We start from the raw sequence: 20,160 nt of genomic DNA, 5'->3' as shown, positions 1-20,160 counted from the left end.
TTGTATGAGGACATAGTATACTTTATCTACTTACTGTCAAAGTTGCAAGCAATATATTTAACATCTTACATAATCACAGTTTGTCTATGTTGGACGAATGTACGAAATGCTTAAAAATAAATACGCTAATAAGTAAATATCCCACTCATAGTTTTATCGTTGGTGGGACCTTGAAAACGGTGATCATGAGTGTCAGCGCTCCGGCGCACGACTCTAAAATCTATAAAGTTTAGCATTGCATAGAAACTTAAAAAATTTTCTTAAGGAATTCGTCAAGTATATTACCCTAGTAACTGATGATGAAATCTATTGCTTCCAATCCGAGCCGAATAAAAAGACTTCGAGATCAGCTCAGAAGTCGCCAGTAAAGTAGAGTTAAAAAACAGAAAACTTAAGTAGATTAAACTCAAAACAATATGTGATAGCTTTCTTCGATTTAAAGAGAATTGTACATAGTGAATTCATCACAGAGGGTTAGACGTTGAGAGCTGATTATTATATACAGTTCTATTATGTTTATAAGCCAGAATATTACGAGTTCATTCGGAAAATCAAAGAAAAAGATTTTATTACATATTGGGTCATAACTTTTTAAAGTATGATATTTTAACTATAGCATTTGTCTGATAATATGTAAATAATGACTTCATTCCATGCTTGTTATATAGTATTGTCTAACGTATACTAATTTGCGTATATAAACTGAAGACCTTTAAAACAGATATAACAAAATTTAGATGACGTTAGCTTTTCTTGATCATTGTGTAATATTGTATTTTATAAGTAAATGTTAGAGATTTAAGATTATACACAATAATGGTATGCTTTCTTTAAAAAATTATAAAGTAACTTCATTAATTGTTTCACAGATTTATATAAATTTTTATATGAGTATAGAGTACAGTTTTCTTTGATACATTCTATCTAGCACAGAGAATGAACTTGGTTTAGTTGTAATTATTTTCAGTACAAGATAAACGAATCGACACAAGTTAAAGTTATTTTATATAGCAGGGAAAGGAAATATTCTGCATTATATGTGTGATAAATATTTTCATTGCTTAGCTAAATATATGTAAAAATATGAATACCTACAATGATAAATAGTATGTATTGTTTTTGTTCAACCTTGTAATTAATAGTTTGCAACATTGTATGTAATTTACTATCTTAAATACTATCGTGTTTTCATAATAAAATAATATAAAGTAAACTAAAAGGTCTTGCATGTTGACAAAACATATTTAAACCAAGAGTAACAAAGTTACTCATTAAATATTAGCAGTTCTATTAGTTTGTTTTAAAATTGGGTTACGATAAAACCTCATAAAACAATCAACAAACACCCACATTTAACAAAACAGTGTAAAAAAATAATAATAACAAATTTCAAAGAGCACTTCCTAACAACAAATAGATACAATAGACACAATTATTGTAAATTAATGAGTTGAAGAGGAGATGATATGATGCACCTAAGTGCCTGCATTTACTGATTCTGTTAACTATACCACAGATTGACAGCAAAGTCTACAAAAACCAGCGGGTTAAAATACAATGGGAATCATGTCAAATATAAGCCGCTAACGCCGCTAACATGTTGCACATGAAAGCAGAATGCCTGCTAAAATCTCTATGCCTGCAACAATATCAGATCGTCCAACGGTCTATCTATCTGAGTGATTCACTTTGTATATTCAAGCATTTGTGATTGTCTGTCCGCTTGTTAGTTTGTCAACAGTGTCATATGTCATTTAGGTATACACACAAGTACTGACATCAGGCACCAACTGAAGGCACCAGCACCAGCACCATCAGCAGTGGCAGTGGCAGCAGCGGCAAAATCAACACCAATGAACGAACTAATTAGACACTTAAGCGCCTGTAAACTGTCATCTAGAAAGTTTTATGTTGCGCAGAGCAAAATTGACAGCGTCAATCCAATTGAATTAACAATTGCACCACTGCAAATGCATCAAAATTGATAATAAATTTTGAAATGCTTCGATTTTGTATTTTATTACAATTAATTGACATTCGAAAATGTCATTTACCACCAAGAAATAGACCACAACAATGACGTCATGCGGTGTTGTATATCGAAATTGAAAAATAATCAAAATAAAAAAATTAAAGTTAAAAACATTTTATATTCAAATTTCAGAAAATAAAAACTTTGAACATAATTTATAGTTCAAATTTATTGCACATTCATTAAAATCTGCTCTAATTGCTTTAATTACTACAATATATTTTCGAAATATTCTTCACGGATCCATAAAAACTTTATTAGTGTTAATATATCTGCGAATGATTTGAATTTTTGTATCTGCAGTTTGGTGTGAAAATCTGCAGTTTTATATGTAAATTATTATTGCTCTAATTTAAGTAGTTCAGGGAAAGAAAACTGTTACAATTAAAAAATTGTTTTTTAAATTATTAAAATACTAGTAGATGACCCGGCGAACTCTGTTCCGCCTTAAAGGCAATAAATAAGCATTTTTTTTTTAATTGGAAAAAATAAAAAAAAAAAAAAAAATACCTACATTAATCATTCATAATTTATTTGTGTATTTTAGTACACATCGCAAATTATCTATTTGTTGACCTCTGTTGTTCGCTCGACCTTCAGTCCTTAAATTTGCAGTATTTCGTATTCTTCTTGCATTACGGCTTTGTCGGGAAAGATTCGATCGTCTTGGTCGCGGCATTATTAAAAAACTAAAAACTCAAATTTTCAACCATACCATACATTATAATTGTTAATTATTTATTTTGTTGAGTTTGCAACAACCAGGTAGTTTTATTGATTAAAAACGATATTTATTGCAACACAAACTTATATTGATCTAATACAACTTTTAAAAACACATTAACTAAGTTATATTTCTATCTGTTAAATTTTAATAAAATATTTTCTTATATCAAAAATTTGATAATTTCAAAACCTACTTTGTCGTGAACGGGATAAACAGGTATCCTATGTCCTTCTCCTGGCCTTAAACTACCTCCCTGCCAATTTTCAGCTAAATCGGTTCAGCCTATATCCTTCTCCTGGCCTTAAACTACCTCCCTGCCAATTTTCAGCTAAATCGGTTCAGCCGTTCTTGAGTTATAAGTGGTGTAACAATAACACATCTTTCTTTTATATATATAGAAGATTTACAATATTTCTTTTTAAATTGCAATTATTTTTAAATTGCAGAAATACTTTATTTCAATATTTAATGCTTCAATTAGTATGTAAAAAAAATTATGATAAGATATACGATGTATATATTGGCATTGTTTTTCAAGCCAATATATGGCCCGACATGGTACCATATAATAGCGTTGTTTCGTATATAGACAAGGTGATCAGTATACGTTTAACGTCGAAAAAGGAACGACTCTCCCATTTAGGTGAAGGATAACCAACTAGACAATTCTATGAATCTGGCCAGAAGTCAATATTAAAATTGTAACAAATTATATTTTCGTATCTAATCTCAAAATCTAAAACTATGTCAAACTAAGGAGCTATAACAGCAGTGATTGCATTTTATAAGAATTTTATAGATTCTGAAATAATGTCTTATATAATTATTTTTAAGTTTTTTGTCATGAAGAACTCAACAATTGATTATATGTATAATGTTTAATAAATATAATGTTATAATTAAACAAATAAATAAGGTCCCATTTCGTACAGAACTGAGTTTCATTTAATGTCTGATGTAATGGCATGAGTACTCATCTTAAAATCATTCCTATTAATAATAATTACCCTACTTGATAATGATCTTTTTCACAGCCAGTCTATATTTTTTTAATATTGTGTACTATATTTTAAATGCATACACACAAATTCTTGTTGAAATAAATTAAAATGTTAAATCTCAAGTATATTTTATTTAAAATATATAAAATTCAAAATTAAATCTATAACATTTGCTTTCTCTAGTGTTGATTCACCATTTGAAATATTATCATTAAAATATTTTTTGAGATGATAATCGATGCACTTTCACTCAATTTTATACAATACAAGACACACATATCTTTGAGGACTCAACATAAATTGACGGAGTTTGGTTTAGGCTTTTTGATGCCTTTCGGCCTCTATAAAATACTACTAATGATAAAAAATTGAAAGACCGAAGAACCTCTAAAAATCAAAGTATAAGACACACAAAATTTCTATACATATGAATAAACAATTTATATGGATGAAATTTTGAACCTACTCGAAAAATTACAAGGAGTTATTAAGAATCATTGCCAATATATACTCGACTAAAATATATTATCAATAAAAAACATTTTTCTTAAAAAACATACCAAAAACCATGGATATTTTTTATATCACCTATTATTTGTATGTATAAGGGAAAAAGTGATACCGTGTACAAAAATCTTGTCAAAGTCTAGTCAGTATAGATGCAAGGTTAGTCTGTATACCGACGTGCTTTCACGATCAATGTGGGGTTTTGAAATTGTGATAACTGAAATCGTTTGATAGTTTGTCTATATACTTGTATCTTTTGAATATGCTATTTGTTGATAATTGAATTGTTTGTTTTGATGTTTAGTTTTATTAAATTATTATAAATAATTATTTTAAATATTATATTATTTATTGTTATAATTTATTGTTATAATAATTTGGTATATTAAAAAATCAGTCATTTTAAATAATTTTATAATAAAACGATTTTCAATTTTATTCGCATTAATTACTTAAGTTTACTAAAATCTTAACATTATTTCCTTATTAATAGCAATATTGAATTTATTTCATAGCAAACACGAAATAAAGTCCTTCTTATACTAACAGAATCAATCCTGAAAAAAAATAAAAGTCAAAATGCCAGTTAACAGTACCAAAAAAAGGAAAAACTAAAAACTGACAGCTTTTAGCACTATAAAATCGAGAAGAGAAATTCACAAGAAATGTGTATAGTAAACTTCTATGTTAGCATTTTGATGTTAATAGATAAATTAACAAATAGATCAAGAGATAATAGCGCAAAACTGATTTTCTACTAATATCAAAAGTATAAATATTACTTATCGTCTTAAGAAATTTCAAATAAATTGGAAAAATTAACAAAAGGACAGAAAAAGAAATTTGTAACATAGCAACATTTAATTAGATTAATTAAATCAGATTAATTACTTTAATTAAATGATATCTAATTCAAGACAACAATAGGAAAGAATTTAAATAATGTTTTATAGGTTTTAATGAAATTTCATTTACAGATACTTTTTACTAACTACTAATTAATTTTTCTGTACTTTTTTCCCTATTTTTTTTTTGTTTTTACACTCAAAAGTAGAGCATTTGCATATGCGTTTCTTGTTAAAATGTTTCATATACAATTAATGTCAATGCATTCGCTGACTATGTAAAGATAAAAGCTTGTTTACCTACTTTTTCACTGTAAACATTTAACATTTGTTAAAAATATTAACTGTTTGACGTTTATTTTTGCCACTTCGCGTATTGTTTGAGTGCTTGAAAAGGTTAAGCCGTCAATATAGCCACAGAAGCTCATAAGACTGATAAGACTTAAACGACGGATTAACATATATATTAATTACTTTATTTTTTTTTAAGCAGATCTGTATGAATTTATATACAATACATCAATAGGTAATAAAAATATGAAAAATGTTTTTAAAGTCACTCAAAAAAGAAGTAAATAAAAGTCATTCAACTACTTGAGTTGGGATTGCAACATTTGTGTTTCTTTTGTAAGCAATAAAACGCGCGTGCTGCACATCATAAGTACACCACTTTAATTAAAAATACATGTGTATACATACATTGTACATACACTCATATATATATAAATATATATATATATATGCATTCATATATAAAAAGATTTAATGGCTGAGATACATTAGCGTATTGCCACTTGAAAATAAACACTTGAACGTCATCGTTTTTCTGTCTTTTATTATTATTATGTTTTTTTCTTAAATATTTATTTTGATGCAGTTAAAATGTTTGGTACTCGTCAGTCGAGACCGCTTTTAAAGTTGTTGTAGGTGCTATTATTGATCATTTCCGTCATGTTAAGAAAAGCTTCCAAAGTGTAAGACACACAAAATTTCTATATACACATATGAATAAACAATTTCCATGGATATAATTTTCACACACATGTATTATAAATAGATATTCTCTCCCATTGATATCATTATATTAGGAAATTGTTCAATATATTTTAAGAATAAGTAACATCTTAAAATTTAAGGTCACTAAAGAATTTAGTTACTAAAATAATTCTATTAAAAAAAATTTTTTTAACATTAAAGATGTCTTATTATTATTATTATTTCCATACTCCATTAGGAGCTTAAGTAGCCTACAAAAATGTCCACTGGTTTCTATTTTGTGCTATTGTTCTCCACTCCTTAAACAATTTCCTCGTAACCTGCTGAACTGTTCTTCTGCAGGTCATTGCTGGTCTGCTACTGCGCCTAGTCCCCTGGGAGTTCCAAGTAAGTGCAGCATGCGCGAAATCTTCATAAGGCTTACGTGGTTTGTGTTCAAGCCAACTATATTTCTTTATTCTTATCTCGCTGTTTACGTTTGTTTGGTACGTTATTCTCCATAACTCTTCATTTGAAATCGTTCTAGGCAACCATATACCTAATATGTTGCGCAGGCATTGATTGATAACTTATTGCTGTCTTCTTCAATTTCGGAGTCAGCAAGCCAGGTTTCCGATTCATATAGGCATACCGATTTGACGCATGCGTTAAAAATTTTTACCTAGGTTTTGATACGTATATTTTGTGTCCCCCAGATGTTGCGCAACTTAGCAAATGATACTCGTGCTTTTTAATGCGGCTATTGATGTCCTTTTTCGCACCCCCATCTACCAATCGAATACTCCCTAAGTAACTAAAGCTCTCGGTGTCTACGATGTGATGCCCATTGATTGTAAAGCGAGTTGAGTTTTCGGTTTTTAAACGTATTGCTTCAGTTTTACTGAACCAGTGGTTTTATCTTCAAGCCAACCTTCGATGAATCGTCAATTTATTTATTTTCGACTGCATTTGCTGATGTAAATGCGAAAGCAGTACAATGTATTCCGCATACTCTAAATCTTCCAACATAAGATGTCATACATAATGATAATCGTCAAAACTTTTTTTGAATTCTTCTTTATACTTATTTATAAATGTTTGCAACTCAACAAAGAAACTGACCATAAGAGGCTCTAAAACACATGTCTTAGACCACAAAACTGTACAATGTATAAAAAACCATCAAAATAAAGATGACAAAATGATTAGTATGTCTGTACAATTGTCTGACCTTTTATACACACACACACATACACAAATGTCTGACTGTTTGTCTGCTGTGTCTATTAACCCTTTTATGCTCAATGTTATCTATATAAGCAACATTAATGACTAATCAAATGCAAATAAGACTTTTACATCGATTTCTTTTTACTGTTTTATGTGTATTTCTAATCGATACATATTATTTTGAAATTAATTGAAATTAGACCATTTTTATATGTAGAGCCTGAAATACTTTAACTCCTCCAGTTTTAATTTCATTTAAAATGAGAAAACCAACAAAGCAGTTTATGTTTAAATTTTTTAAATATTCGATTAAAACTATATAAGGAACTATCTACAAATACTTATAGAGTAGACGAATGAACGATATGAGTTAATTATTAGATATTATATATCATCCACACAACTAATATGAAAATTATGAAGACCACTTTTTCTTGGCAGCATGACTTACTTTAATAAATAAAAGAATTATAGGCAGCCGACCTCAAATAAAGTAGAGCTCTTCAACCGATTTTTTTCCGATTTTTTGTACTCCTCTGTATATAAATAATATAAATAGTAACATATGAAGACTACTTTTTTCGGCAACACTAATAAAAACTTTATCGAATATTATAGTATTCGTTTGAAAGGTAAAGAAAGACTGAGAGAGATCTTATTTCGTATATAGTAACACATTCCTACATTGTGCTCTTCGGGTTGTGCCAGATTTGATATAATTTCCAACATATAGTTATTAATTTCCCATTTTAATTTATACATACTTTGAATTTAATTAATAATTCTTTTAATTAATCTATAAATGCAAAAGATTTTTTTAAAACATAAACAATAATCCTAACGCAACAATCTATACATTTAATGGTTTTTCTTTATATCAATGAGATGAACTCAATGTCAACCTTCAAGGTGATGTGGGCTATAATTTCAGAAAAAATATATATTACAAAATTAACATTTTTATTATTAAAAATAAAAAAAATTTTTATCGCCTTTTAACAAATCCAAACCAAAAATATATATCTGTATATAAAAATATTATTAAAAAGAACTAAAATAAGCTAAGTAAAAAAAATGTAAAACCAGTACGAGCATTTTCGTTAGAATTTATGATATAAATAATTTTGCGTCATTTCGATATGTAATAAGCGTTTTTAATGGCCTCATTAAAGGCCTCGGATATGTCAAATAACGCACAAATGCATTAAACACAAATGCCAACAGAGCCCTGAGTACAGAAAGTGGCTTTTATGGAAAACACTTGATGGCAATAATATGGACAAAGTTGCATCATTAAAGTAAGTGATCCGCAAGCATAAAACAATCTTTGACAATGAAAGCAAGCGTAAACTAATTCCAAAAATGCTACTGTAGATGCTTTGGATATCAAAAATGTATATAAAAACCAAAATTATTTTATGCAACGAAAACAAAATTTGTATAAACAAAAAAATCAATTTGTTGCGACGAGAGGCCGAGAGCGCAGAGGGGTAGAGGGGCAGAATTACACTGAACTGAAACAGAAATCGTATTAAGGGGCGCAATAAATAAAATTTAATTATTGAGTTTGCTATGCAGTAAAATTGAAATTAAAATTTTGGTTTGCTCTGAACGCTCTCCATTTAATAGCTTGGCATTGTTGAAAGAATAATGAACGCCACCAAAATCATTGCCTAATTAAGTGCTCGGTTTATGGATTTTTTTTTGGTTTAAAATACCAAACTTAATTTAAAATAAATAAATAAGTAAATAAAAATAAATATTCCAGTAGAATTTTGTTTAGTGAGTGTTGATTGAAAATTCAATTTTTAGCAATTTTTAGCTTGAAATGCTTCACATTAAATTTGTTTTTGCCACTCATCAGCAAATATTTAGGTATATAGCGTATATATAATTTTTAATTAAATTATGTACTAAACTTTATACACAATAATTCTTAGTTGCTTTTAAAGTGTTTGATTTTTTTAACTTAATTTTGTTGACTTTTTGATATCAATTTTCACTTTGTCAATGTTATTCGATTTCTGCAGAACTAATTGAATTCGAGTGCTTTCAGTGATTCTATTGAGGGATTATTTACACAAAGGCGACGGAAATGTTTGTAAACTTTCAAATTCTGTTGAATGGGCAAATAAATTTAATTTTATGCATATTTCTTATCAGTGTTTACTAGAAGACACTGAAAGAATATATAGTGACAGCTTTGTTTAACGGATATTCTCATAAAGGCATACTTTTTTTAATCGCGCAATGTATCTAGTTTTCTTTGTCTATATAAAGTCTATTCTTTGAAACTGATATTTTTCTTAACAGCATGTTCAAACAAATAAATTGCGATTTAGCTATAAGCATTTATTTGCCTATTTATCATCTATATATTCGCTAATCGAATGAAGCATTATATATAAGTACATTTTTTGAATCCTCAAAATTTGTGGATGTAGGGCCACTCATGTAGAACCTCTCATTTAGGGCTGATACAAAATTACTATATAAAAAAATGTATTAAATACGGTTTATAAAAAACGAAAATCTAATTGGGGTAAGCTAAGATTTTGTTTTTGCCACAATCCGACGGCCCTGAAAGTGAGTTCCCGACTCGCACGGACTAAACCACCCCCCTCATTCCTAGAGAATTTGTCCTACTCCGCGACTACGTGAGTATTACTTTAGCCATTTAATACTTCAATCGGTAAGACTCATAATGTTGCTGACGTTGCATAGTAAACTGTGTTTGCATCCCTACACAAAGATATGGCCTGAACATTTTCTTTGCAAATGCTCAAATATGGGAAGATTAACACATGAATCTGGCAATGAGCATATACAGAGATACATAATGAACCATTTTTGATTCATATAAAAATATTTAATTGAAAAAATTCATCACATTCTTTGTAAAATAATTCAAAATATTTTAAAGAATTTTGACTCTAAAGAAACATTGCTATTGTATAGATTATTGAACTTGTTGGACTTTCCATAGATATTTAAAAATTATTTATATAAATCATGCAAAGAATTATAAACAATATATCATCTATCTGGTTATTGGACAGAAGTCATCTGTCGACAACTTAAACCTGCAGCCACAAATCAGATAACGAAAGTATAGAACTGAACATTTGCAAATGCTTAAATCTGGCAAGATTAACACATTTCATTATGGAAACTAATAAGCCTAATCATAAGCATATACAGAGACTCATAAACCTACCAAACTATAACAAAACCAATCTTTAATAGTAGAAAAAAAAAATTATTTCTAAACGATTTAATTTTTTAAAAGAAGAAATAAATCTATAAGGAAATATTTTTACTTCAATAATCAAAAATTAATCAAAAAGTTGTTTAATGCACATAAACAGAAAAAGAAAATACGCTTTCTGCTCCTTAGCAATTCTTCTAAAATTTGACCTTAAGCTGGTCTCCACATGAAATCTTATAGAAAATAATAAAGTCACGATTGCCTTGATCAACACGATTGTTATGATTGAGCATTGATCAAACTGCCAACGAAAATCGGTAACTAAACTTAATTTGAGGCCTTTAGTTGCCGTTTTATGATTGCATTATTGTAATTGATGATAAAAGTGTGTCTACTTTGCAGGAAGATTTAAATTTAAAGAGGTTTTTATGAAGTTATTGAAATTGTTGTCTTTAATGAGCTTCAAGCAATGCAATTGTAGAAGCATGTAATTATATGGTAAGCTCAACTGGTGACCCTGTTCGATGCAATTTTTGACAGATAAAATATACAAAGGCGTATATAAATCATTTAAAGAAAGAAAGAAATTTTGAAATGAAATGTTAAAGAGAAAGTTTAAGAAATTAAAATTGCATTATTTTGTCATTTAAATTAGCATTTAAAAACAATAAATGCAAATGCAAATATTCAAGATAATAGAAATAGGAAAACTTGTAGTATAGTCGTTGTAATTAATTTGTCAGACTTAATAAATTAATTAGTAAATGACATTTGAAATTAATTGTTTTGTCATTAGTGACACCTTTTACTTGGAAAAGCATAAATAATTGAATCGAATTAGATTTGCAATATCTCTTAAAATTTTAAATAAATAATAAAACTGTAATACTAAGCCTATTTTCATTTGGGGCGCCATTTAGTTGAGCTGCTAAGCATGTAAACAATTTCTAAAGTATTAAAGTATAATTTTTAATCTATTGATTTTTAAATAAATTTTTTTCATTATTCTAATTAGCAAATATATATTGTTTACAAACTAAACAATGATTTATCAGCTCATTTCATTAGAATTTTTTTGAAAACTAAACATGTTCACTTACTGTCTGTCTCTTATTCAAACAAATACCGACTCTATCTATTACTAGTTATATGGAATTATATATACAAATTTCAGAATTTCACATGAACTGCACTTAAAATGCTTCCTATTTTACCGCACATTAGTAAACAATTAAAATCTGAAGTATTGTTGAATATACCATTGGAATTTGCAATGAAAATTTTAATTAAAATTTATTATTCTTGATTGCACTTTTCTTGACACCGCTCTTCAATCACCTTTTCTATCTACTATACTTGTCAATATACTCTTATACACGCCTCGATATTGGTGCTAAGCAACTGTTGACAGCTCAATTCAAGCACGACAAGATATGTCAACGCAAGCGACATTAGCATCAGCGACAGGCAACCTCTACCGTTTACTTCACAATAAATTAAAATAATAAAAATAAAACAAAAATAAATAGAAAAAGATTTTTTTTTTATAAAAAATTTTAAAATATTTTACTACGAAAATTTATAGTTAAATGGTACATTAACAACTGATGCGAGACGTACGCCTCACCGCCTAAATCAAAATAAACACCGAGTATCTTATGAATGCATGACAATCTCAAGTAGACTGGATGGGATGAAATGAATTTGGTATAATTTGGGGCAGAGAGAGATGAAGTTCAATATTTTTGTAATTAATTTTGTAATTTGTTTTAATTATTTATTTGCATAAATTTTAGTTAAAATGATTTAATTTTAAAGGAGTGTAGACATTAGATTGTAGAAATTTTATATACTCGTCTGAGATTTTGTTTTGTGGGTGGTGTTCATGATATAATTTAAAGTAACTTTATATAGCACTCGGTTTGTGGTTATTTATTCAAACTAATTACGTCAACAAATAATTTATGCTAGTCTAATAATACCATTTATCAGATTATTAAGAATATAATTTTGAATTTAATTTAAAGATTCTTAAATATATAATTAACTTAAATAGCAAAACTGGAAAATTATAATTTATGTGGAAAAATGTTTATCTATAATTTAATTTACATATATTTTACATATAACAAATATTTATAACTATAATTGAATTGTTATTATATTGCTAATTTGATTTTATATATATTTTAGTAGTTAACTGTTGGAAACGAGAAAGCCATAATAATTAATCACGAAAATTTAATTATAATCTTTAAACAAGCCTTTAAAAGTATTTAATATTATTAGGGGGAACAATAGATCTATTGCGATAAGCTCTATTAGCTGTCGGTAGAAAAAGTCTATTGAGCTAACAAAGAAAAATCAAGTCAAACTAAACAATATCTCTTGATTCAAAATATAAGTTGTGAATTGTGGTACTGGACCCACACATTTAAGACATCAAAAGTTGAAAAAAAACTGCAGATATTGGTATTCTTTCGTCACTTATTTGAAAGGTAGTAATTAAGAGAAGAAAAACATGTTCAGTTAAGGAATCTGTGACAGAATCTAGACAGAAATGTATAATTTTTATTTATGACTTAAATGAACTGACTCTCGAATAGTTTATACACCGTGTTCCTGAAAACTGAAGCTATCTGACAAAAATTCGGGGTCCTACGACTCTTTTCAAAGAACTATTTATTTATTATCACATATATTATAGTTTCTTAGCGATCATAAGATGTGTGTATATAATATTCTTAGCCTTCAATGCATTATTTTTATTTAATGAAACCGTATACTACTTGTGTGCATTATTAAGTATTTATAAATTTTTAGTTCTTATAGGTCTGATTGATTAATGGTCTGTGAATGATTGTTTGTCAAATCCGTACTTCTTTGTACTATGGTATTTTCTATGATTTTTAAGAATTATTAAGAATATAAGATTTATATATATTACAAATTTTACAAGCTTTACAAGTCATACTTTTTCACATCTACTATTCATGAGTCTTTAAATAATAAAAAGTAATATAAAACGCATTACAAAAGGAAGAGAGTGCAGTGCAATAAAGCATGATAGTTAGATAGTACAATAAGGAGGATGTAGAAGAAATGGATACATACGATTAGGTATGTAAAAAAACATTGAGAAAAACTATTAGTATTGAGAGAAGGGAAAAATAAAATGACAAAAGAATATAAAAGTTAGAGAAAAAGGTAGCACAAATAAGAATAGTAATAAAAAATTAATATTAGAGAATAAATTAATGAAACTATTAAAAATAATTAAAAAGAAAAATAAAGTTTAAGATTTATAAAAAGATAAAACTTAGGGAAAAAAATTCAAATAAGTATAAGAATAAGAAAAAAAACATTAAGTAGAAAATAAGGTGGGGAAAAAGGATAATCGAGAGGTATTGAAAATGAGATGGAGAAAACGGAAATGGAGGAAAATTCAAAAGCAGTAGGTACAGATAAGGAAAAAATACAGAAAACGCGAAAAATATATGATGCTTCTAGTAAAAAAATATATGAACTGAATCAAGATTCTCTAAGAATATTATAATAAAAGTTGCATATATTTAGAGTACCAAAAACTTACAGATCACTTTATACTACTTCTTTTTTCAAAAATATACAGCATATACATATATGATTAACAATCAATATTATTTTGTTTATATAATTGCGGCCCAATTTTTTTCTCAATATATTTGTAAAATTTTAAGGGTATAGAATATGCATATTGTCTTTTTCCTTTCTGAAGAATACAATAGTATTAAGCAAAGTATGAATTGTATCTTTTATGTGCATATATATAGAATAAATTCTGTTTGATTTTTATGAATTAGCTTAAATGTTCAATTTTCTATTTAAAATATATATATTCTTTTATATATCTCAATATTTTTAATATTGACGCCAATTTCTTTATTTAAATTTCTTTATGCCAAACATCAGTATACATTTTTTTTTATCTTTTTAATCAATATGCTAATTTTATACGCGCCTAAGTAGACATTTAATACAAAATTTGAAACATTTTCAAACATTTTGCAACATAAAAATAAGAGAGGATTTTTAAAAGAATTTCGTTATACAGTCATCCCATTAAACTGTGCACGAAATATAGAATTAAATTTTTCTCAAATTAATTCAATGTATCTGAATACGTGATATTCATATTAATAATATTTCAATTGAATAATGCGATTTTACGTTTGTACCAATTTCAATTAATTTGGCAGCAATCCACCCATTGAACGCATTCATTTCAAAAATATTTTACGCTTCAGTACATCTAATCTTCAATCATAAATTCATGCGAACTTCTTAGAAATTTCGTAATGAGTCAATACAGGCGGTGTACATTGGTAGAAACCCACAATTGTGTATTTCAATACAATTGAATTTTGAAGATATCGATACAAAATTTACTACATATTTAACAAGCAATAAAAAGAATTTTCAATAAACATTTATGAGATATAAACTATAATTGCAAAAGATATTGCTAACCAACATAAAAAAGTAAAATGATTCATCCTTAAATATAGTACAGATGTACATGTATTTCTAAGATACAATAAGATTGGTTACAATTTGGACAGGATGTGAATTAACTCCAATATATTATAACACGATTCAATTAATTTCTACAGTCGAAATCATTCATTAGCTATTTTAATTTTGAAATACTTCCACATTTCTTATGACGTCATAGTTCAATTTATTGAAGCTGAACTAATTTATTCCGCAGAGATCAATAATGAAGCCACCAAAAATAATCGCGAGTATTAAACGAAAGACTATAAAAATTTTGTGATAATTTTCTGTCGAACGATTTAAGAAGAGGAAATTAAAAATTAAAATTTCAACTTTTGTCACGTTTCATATTCATTTTTATATAAAATGATTTAAATTTTATATTGCAGACATATTAAAATATTAAAAAAATGTTGAAGAGAATACCAAAGCACCATTGTTTTAATAAATTCACATTTGGCCCCATTGCGACGCTGTGTTCCAATGCAAATAGCAAACTTACAATACCGCAACGTACATAAAAATTTCAATAAAAAATGTCAATTAAATTGAATTTTAAACTGCACTGTTCTTTCAGTTAAAATTATAAAAAAATCAGAACATTTCGTGATTAAATATTATAAAAATTACATATAGGCCTACAGTATTCAATGCATGTCTGTTGTGAAAAGTTTTTAAAACAAACAAAAATCCATCCATTGTAATATAAATGCAAATATAAAAATATTATTTTGGTTTTTGTAAAAATTTTAGTATACCAGTTTTTACAATAATGCCATAAAGAACTATCTATTCGCTCAGAATTAAACTTCTGTCGTCCATTAGAATAGAGACAACATTTCAACAACGAAAAAAATTAAAATAAAATTGTTTCAATTTCATTCAGCAATTCAGTATATTATAAGAAATGACTATATATATCACGAAAACATGTTCAGTAACAACAAATTTGATTTGCTATCACTTAGGAATCAGTAAAGTTCTAAATTTAAAAAATTATACCCGTATTTCTAAAAATCTCATTGAGTGCAATATTCTTGAAATTCTTATCCTTGAAAAGTTAGATGAGTCTAACATTATAATATAAATAATTTAGCTATTAGGATTAAATTGTGTATTAAATTAATAACAGATATGATTACAGATCATTAAAATTTAACTAAAATAAATATATATATAAGAGACAAAGAACTAAAACTCACTAGATTACAAAAAACTTGATTATTTTAAGCTTAAGCTTTCACTAACGCTATTAGGCTCAAGCATTCACTCATTCGAAATTTATTCGTTTATTAGCGGTTCACAACATTATCACTCACTTATACGTGGTCTGGTAAGTACTATAAAGCAATTGTAAGAAATTAAATATTTAGTATGGAAAATGTCTTGCCATGTAATTTATTTCTAAATTTTGAGTTCTGGAAGATAGAATTCTACCATAAATAACTCATATAGTGCGGAATGTCTAGTTTAATTTATTTATAGTTATATAAATTTAAAAGTTATAAGGTATATATAGCGCTCTAATAAATACCTTAATTCAGTCATCTGGAATCCAATTTGACTAATAAAGCTTTATTATCTAGAACCAAACAATTAATCAATTAAAGTGATTAACAATGCTTAAAATGCATAATGCATACATATGTAAGAGTTTTTAAGCTTTTACAAAAAAAAAATTTGACTATATAATTTTTAATATTCTACATGATTTAATTAACAGAAAGCAATAGCAATCATTGCAATATCAATAAAAGGTAGTACAATTAACCAAATATTAATATGTGATGTACTATAAAGGCGATGGAAATAACACAAACGTTATCATAGAGAGATAAGACAGATATATCATTTATCTACATTAAGTGGCTGTAATGTTCACTAGTTCTAGCTAGTATATGTAATGTACCATCTTCTTCAATAAGAGTTAATGATTTTCTCTATCGGTTGTGTATCTGCAGATGTTATCAACTCAAGAACTGTTTTATTTTAGCGCTCTTATCGATTTACAGTACAATGCGCTGATATTGAAGTCGCTTTATATTAAATTGTTCAGCCTCGAGGCACATCATTATTGGACCAGTATTTCTATGAGACGTAAATTTCTACATAAACTAACTAATTTCGTTTGCACCTAAACATATATATTAACGATTTAGTCATCATCAATTTGTGCAGAGAAGACTCTAATGAATGATCATAAAGAATAATCTATTCCCAAAATTAATCTTTCACTGAATCTCTAGTTCCACATTATATTTGGTATTAGGGATTCTTCTAGGGCTGAAGTAAATATCTGTCTTTAAAACTTTAACGCAGATAATGTTCCCAAAATTAAACGTGATAAAAACTAGATTTAAAATTTTTTAAGGTCTACGTAGTAATTTTATTAAACATTTTTATATAGATATACTATATGCCATCTTCTTTTTCTTAACCACAAATTATTTGAGATGATTATTTGAGAAATTTGGAAGTCTATTAAAGCAAATAAATTTGGTTTTTATTACCTGAAGATATAATTCATATAATAATAATATTGTTTAAGCCCAATTAGGTATTAAGTTATGCTGGCAGATCAAAAAGGCCATGCTTAGACCAGTAAGGTCCATTGAGATACCAGATCAGAGTCTTCTTTTTAGCGATTGGTACATCACTTAGGATGCGCGTTTTATTAGCGAATTTTATTCAAATTACAACAGAAGCCCAATACTATTATTTTGAAATGCAATGGACTAAATTTTTTAAATTGCAATATTAAGAAGATTGTTATATCTATCTCTAAGTCCAATATCTGCATCTTCCTTTTGTACGCTAACATCAATTATGTCCTTGCTAACTATATTACTACTAACTTATTATATGAAGTTATAGCGTTTGGAAATAGCATTGGGCCCTTAAAGTATTTATTGTGCTACTCACAAAATGGAAATTTAATTAAACACTTAGGTACAGTAACTTGAGGGAAATACATAATATAAGTTATTGTATTTTTATATTATTATGTATATATTTTAATGTAGTTTTTCTTGTAAAATTTGGTTTCAAACTAGTTACTTTGTAAATACTTTTTAATTTTTTTTTGAACTGTAAAAATGTAAAAAAAATGTTCAAATATAAAAATGCTCAAAGTTTTAAAAGAAAAAACAGCAAGCAAATAATTTTTGAATCAAAAACAAAAAAAAAATATTAACTTTGTACCATTAAAGTCATTATTATACTTTTCTTAAAATGGTAAAAATATTTTTTCTCCCTCGTATTTACTTAAAGCCTATTTAACATGTATTAACAAGAATTCTTAGTATTTCAAGCAAATAAAATAATTTTCAAAGTATAAAAGTATCTTTGAATTACTGTAATATAAACTTCCGCTTATAAAATAATTTTATTCAGAGAATTGTTTGCTTTTGCTTGTAATTTAATGTAATTTAATTTTAATTATTTTGAGAAGATAAACTTAATTTATTTACTATGCCGTCTAATTAAAGTCTTTGATAATCGCGAATTTAACGTGCAATTCAAATTAACACTAAAAGCACTTCAATTCCTATAAAATCACGTAAAATGCCATAATTTCTTTATACCATATTTACATGTACGTATGACTTTAATCTGTTAAGTCAAGCAATCTCAAAGTCATTGCAAATCGCTTAAATTCTTTTATTCATTCGTATTTATATTTTATTCAATCAATTATTTTTAATCTGCACTTGTATCTCTAAACAAGTGTGTAATGATTACAGATTTATTTTAAAATAAATCTTGGCACTATGGCAAAAACTGTAACAAAATGTTTTGTTTATAAATTCATTGAATTGCAATTTTTAGATTAAAAAAAAATCCATTTAATTGCTTTTCTTTGCTTATCTTATCAAAAATGTAGCTCGTTTCGGTTGTAAAACGATTTAATCTATAAGCGTTTTTTGGAAAAAAAACCGCACCGAAATGATTTATTTTAAATAAAATTTGTCCAAATAATACATTACATTTTATCACAAAAACTAAATATATAAAAAAAATACAAAATTTGCATTAACAAACATATGAAAAAAAAAAATAATTATTATACGACTCTGATAAAATTATTAATATTATCTGTGTGGTTAATTTAAGCGAAAATTTATTTGAATTTATAATTCAATAAAAAAATGTTTCGAAGAATTTACTCATGCATAACTGCCTACAACCTTACCGCAAAGCAAATTTTGGTACATTACACCAAACTTTTTGGACGCCCCCGCTGAATTAAACTTCAATATAAATAACATTAAAACAAACCAAAAACCAAAAAATATTTTCATTTGTATGTTTATGTCTTTATTAATAACTTTTGCATATAGTAAACATATGTAGGTATGTGTATAGGCCCCCATTATAATATATATATTCACCTTAATTGACATTCTGGTTTAAATTGTCGTTTTTGGTATTTGTTTTCAGGCCCAAATTATTTAATCATTAAAGTTGCAACAATAATAAACAAAATGATTTTTTTAGGGAAAGTATACCATACTTTACTAAAGAACATTTCCGCAGGAAGAAGATTTATATCTACTTCATCTTGTTTACTGATGAGAAAGTTTTCTCAGGTTTTTAAACGTATTAACGCGATTTTAGGTGTACGAGTACGAAAAACATCTTCTTCGTAACATGTCAAAAAGTTTTTAGATAAAAACAAATTCGTAAGTTTTGTGTTGATTTTATATTAAATTTGTTAACTTTTGTTAGTTTTGTTTTAACGTTAGTGATTTTAATTGAAGGTAAATTATGTCTATAAAACTAAAAAGAAAGTGTGAAAAGTTTTTGGAGTAAAACACTAAAAAGTTTTCGAAGGTTATTTGGTATATTTTATAAAAAAAAGAAGAAGAAGAAGAAAACCAAGTATACGAGTGAATAATTTCTTATTCAAGCTATTAAAAGTTATATAAGGTTACGAAAAGGTGAATCTTCAAATCAGGAAACAAAAACACAATAAGAAAAAAAAAACACGAAAATCGAATGAATTTTGAAACCACAGCTGAGATACCATCCCTTTTCATCATCAACCTTTCAACAACCTTTCAATTATTTTTTGACATGAATGTATCCTACTTACTTCA

This window comes from Teleopsis dalmanni, chromosome 2 (assembly GCF_002237135.1).
Source record: "Teleopsis dalmanni isolate 2A chromosome 2, ASM223713v2, whole genome shotgun sequence".
Classification (NCBI taxonomy): domain Eukaryota; kingdom Metazoa; phylum Arthropoda; class Insecta; order Diptera; family Diopsidae; genus Teleopsis; species Teleopsis dalmanni.
The sequence above is the reverse complement of the archived record's forward strand: the minus strand, read 5'-3'. Positions refer to the sequence as shown.